The sequence below is a fragment of the Lepus europaeus genome, chromosome 16, assembly GCF_033115175.1.
Source record: "Lepus europaeus isolate LE1 chromosome 16, mLepTim1.pri, whole genome shotgun sequence".
Lineage (NCBI taxonomy): Eukaryota > Metazoa > Chordata > Mammalia > Lagomorpha > Leporidae > Lepus > Lepus europaeus.
This window is the reverse complement of record NC_084842.1, coordinates 77,578,415-77,583,073: the sequence shown is the minus strand read 5'-3', so window position 1 is coordinate 77,583,073 and position 4,659 is coordinate 77,578,415. Positions and strand designations below refer to the sequence as shown.

General features: G+C 39.6%; 1 pseudogene; it reads right to left on the bottom strand.

Moving 5' to 3' along the window:
- Positions 1-727: 727 nt before the first annotated feature.
- Positions 728-3,911, bottom strand: LOC133775102 (GPN-loop GTPase 1-like; annotated as a pseudogene).
- Between the last annotated feature and the right edge of the window lie 748 nt (positions 3,912-4,659).

Sequence of the window (4,659 nt, the reverse complement as noted above, 5' to 3'; positions counted from 1 at the left end):
GTTGGATGTGGTAGAGCTCAATACCCAGCTAAACCCTATACCTTCTCATATAGCCATGGAGTCCCTAGGGTCTCAGTACAAAAGACTCACCCAGTCACCAAGTCCAGAGGGTACTTCTTGCACAGGTACCTCTTTGTCCCTTATACTGCCTAGCCACCTCCCAGACAAGCTCTGGGTCAGAGGGGCCTGTGGGCTGCTCGCTCCACTGGTAGCTCTTAATCACACATGCACTCTAGAGCCACTGGCCCAAAACAACTGCCCACCACTGCTCCCAGCACTGTGTTCAGGTGACCTGTCTCAGTGAGCTGTTATGTGCACACCTACTGGCTTCTGTAGTTGTTGCCCCATTGCAAAATGGTTTCTACCTTCTCTCAGCTGGATCATGGGTTCTGTTTTGGAGAGATTGGTTTGAACTGAACATCTTCCTCCACTTCCACTGGGACTGCAGGTGTTGCCAGTTACCGACAGCCCCCAGGGCTCCAGTCCATATGCACGCCACACTCTCTCCCTGGCTTTATCCACATGGATTGGTGCAGTCCGGCGTCTGTCTCTAAAGTGCTTCTGGCTCTGGTTCTCTAATGTTACAGCTGTGTAGCTGCGTATCAGCACTCACCACGCAGGTTCATGCCATTTCACCTCCTCCTGTGGGGCTTCCCAGGTGGTTTTCTCTCTAATTCTCTGCCCGTAGTGTATGTACCTCCCACACTTTTCTCCTCACTGTATATTCCTAGCCCTTTGATGTGTGCCACTCCCTAATCTGCCATTTTTTCTCAGTCGCCTTTGATTCTTGCATAAAATTCTAGAATGCTGGCTCTTCATGACTTTTGTTCTGTAACTCTGTGGTCAGTGTCATCAGTATCACTGTCAGCTTCCTCATCCTTTTCATCCAAGGTTCCTCAAGTCAGAATTAAGTCAGAAGGCTCCAGCACAGGAGACAGACTGTCCAAGGCCACAGAGCCCATATGTCTCTGAAAGCATTCCAGCTTTTCCTTTTGATGCTGGCTCTATGCACTGACCGATGATTTCTTTAGGTGCTCATATTCAGGACAATACTTCCTCTCATACTCCTCTGCAGCACTGTACGTGCACAAAGAGTTCATCCAAGTCAGTTCTCAGAAGAGAGGACATGCCCACCACCTGGAGTGAGCTGTAAAACTCTTCTAGCACCAGGCTCATTGAACCAGTCATGTTACTTGACATATATAGTCTCTTGATTCAAGGCATCTTGGAAAGCCTCAAAATCCTGCATCCACTCCACTGTGGAGTTGTGATCTTTTATCCATAAGCACAATGAAAGGCTACTTGGTTTTGTATAAGATGTTGCAGGCATAGAGCATATTGGACATGAAGGTCTCTGGGTTGATACTTACTGATGTGTCTATTATGTAGATAATAATGGTTGGATATGAGGATGTCAGGGCCTCAGATATTGTCCCAGAGGCTGACCAGGTGAATACTTCCAACCTGTCCAGGTGTGTCAGTCAAGACATAGCTGTACAAAAGCGGTTTGCCCGGATGCCACCATCCCCAACAGCAACAGACACACTGATTGCCGAGGACCCCTGGAAGCCTGAAGATCCACTGCAGCCGCGAATGCTGCCATCTTTCATGAAGCCATTTTACAGCTTGTTTAATAGCACAGACTGTAACTGGGTTGCCTAAGTATGAATCTGGTTTTGAAACTTCCTGGCTGTGCAATCTTCAGCAATTAAACTAAGCTTTCTTTGTCTAGATTAAAATCTGTAAAATGGAGTAATAACCGTTCCCATTTCATAGGGTTGTTACAAGCATTAAATAAATTAGTATATGAAGCACATGAAGGAAAACATCTCACAAGTTCTAACAACTCAATTAATATTTAATATAATTTTTCTGCTTACAAAACTCTTATCAGTGAAGTTAAATATTATACAATGGACTCCAACACGATGGCTCCCTACAGACTCATTTTCTGCCTCTGTGTGTCTCATTCCTTTTCACTGGTCAGCTGAATTCTTTTTAGAAGCTTCAATATGCTGACTTCTTTTTAGCTCATGGTTTAAGAGTTGGCAGTTTTTATTGCCTGAATATCTATTCTCTTGGTCTTTTTACCCTTCAGGGTTTTTTTTGTTTTTTTTTTTTTTTGTCTTAGGTGATTGTCAACAATTCAAAACTGGCTTTCCTGATAACTCTCCATCTAACACATCTCTGAGCATAGCACTGTGGTGTTTGACTTCAGTGCCTGTTTCATTCACACCATATGTCTCATGCAAAATTATTTTATTAATTGTTTGTTTTATTTCTTTTGCCCAAGTAAATTGTAAGCTGCATGAAAGCATAAAAACTTTCTGCCCTTTTCACCATCTTTCAAAAATATGTAGATAAAATCCAAGTATAAACACAGAATATGCCACAACCTGATTATATTATTTTCCCCTTAGATTTAAATATAGAAATTCTTGACACCGACATTACATGTGATTTTTGTCCGTCGTCACAAAGGTTTTATGTAAGAGTGACATAACTCACTGCACAGTTACTGAGTGCGTCAATTTAGATGCAGAACACACAGATTCACAAAACTGTAGCAATAGATGGGATCTAAATGGTCTCATAGACTAATGTGACCCTATCACCAATGAGAAAGTGCAGTCTCAAAGTAGAAGAATGACTTATCTAATATCATACAGTTTCTCAGGGCAAGAATCTGGGAAAAGATCTTTCTCTTAATCCAGTGCTTTTCACAAACCATCATAGTGTCTTTTTCTATTTTCATCAATAATTGTCTTTAATTACTTCAAGTCAGAATCACTGCACTATCTGTTTAACCTTTCTGTAAGACAATTTCAGCTTAGAGATAATTTAGGGATATTCCTATACTTGTAAGATCTGTTTTTGACAGAAACACAATTCTAAGATGGTACTTAGAAAATTCATGGAAAAGTGAAATTAAAATATATGTTTATTTTGGAGTAAAAGGCCTTTGAAATCTATGCATAGTTTTTCATAACACTTCTTGAAAACTACTCTTATGCATGGGTTTTAATTTTTTATATCAAAGTAAACTTATCTTTAATTCCACTTTCCATTAATTTTTTGAAGCACTCTCCTATGTGATAATCACAGTGTATTGTTATATGGACAGCTTTGCAAAGTGAAACTAACATTTGTCTGTTGAGAGGCACAATGTTCTCAGTGTGTTACATAATTCATGCATTCTGGACAACTAGTCATTGTAGTTACTATTATCATGTCCATTTCAGAAATGCAATATTTTAGCAACTGAGGCAATATTTAAGCAACTTCACCAAGTTCTAGAGTAGAACAGTTATTTCAAACATAGATGGTCTCGCCAAAGAGTAGGCTCCTAACTAGAGTGTTGTGCTGTTCTTAACTCTGAATAGGATGGGACGTGGTGGAGAGGATATTCTGTTGAGCTGGACCTTCGAAGACTCTGATAGATCTTCGGATGTGGCTGATCTTTCTACTACAATATTATCTGTAGCAGTTCATTCTGGCTGAAACTTCCTTTCTTTTATTTTCCACGCATTCACTCTCATGGAGAGCAAGTTTGGAATGGTCTCTTCTGTCTTCCACTCATCACATCAGGTTTCACAAACGCAGCTCAGTGTACTTCTCCATTGGCTTATCGAAGATTTGCACCAGAGGTTGCCTATGACTCGAATGTTTTCTTGTGTGAGGCCAGTTCTCTACTGCATTAGACACCTAGCTCATTTCGGCCATGGCCATGGTTCTAGTCAATCCTCAGTTTACAAGGTGGCCTCCAGTGTTGCCTATTACTCTGGAGAATTCTGACAGATAAATCTAGAAATCAGCTTCTTATTTCATATCCCAAACACCAACCTGAACACGAACTTTTGTTCAGTTCTTGTGTGTCCATTCCTTTTAGGATTCATTAATACGGTTAGCATCACGAACATATTTTTCTTAATATTTTCAAAAATTTTGTACAGTTTTTGCAATGGAGAACCAGTTTTGCATTAGATTTCTCAGTAAACAAAACATTCTACATGTTGGCTGAAATTTACATAATCATGATTTGCAGAATGTAGTGCTTTTCTCAGACTTGATCTCAGTGAGTCCAAAATGCCTGGTAAATTATATATTGGTGTTTTTAACATAAAGATGGAGAAATTGACTCAGACATTTTATGATTGAATCTGCAAAGAGCTATGACTGGGGCTTGACTAAATATCCTTCTTATAATTAAGATTGAATCAGAATGATCAGGAGCAAGGAATAGAATGTTGGATAATGAGAGATTTCATTTGGAGTCTGTTGCTTATTATCTATGAGATCATAGACATTCTCACTCAGCACCTCGGTTTTCACATCTGTCAAATAGAGCAACACTTTTTATAGCAAATTGTTGCTCATGTGTCACACAAACACACTCCTGGGCTATTTGAATTCTCCAAATTGTCATTATCATTATTTTTAAATATACTTTAAAGATTTTTATTTATTTTTATTTTGAGGAAAAGTTATAGAGAGGCAGAGGCAGAGAGAGAAAGAAAAAAGTCTTTCATCCACTGGTTCACTCTCCAAATGCCTGCAATGGCATATTTCATGTATCATATTTCACAGTTTATTGGACAAATGACTACATATACTTAAAGACCCAGCTATAGCATCACATCCTGCAGGGATACTTGCTGG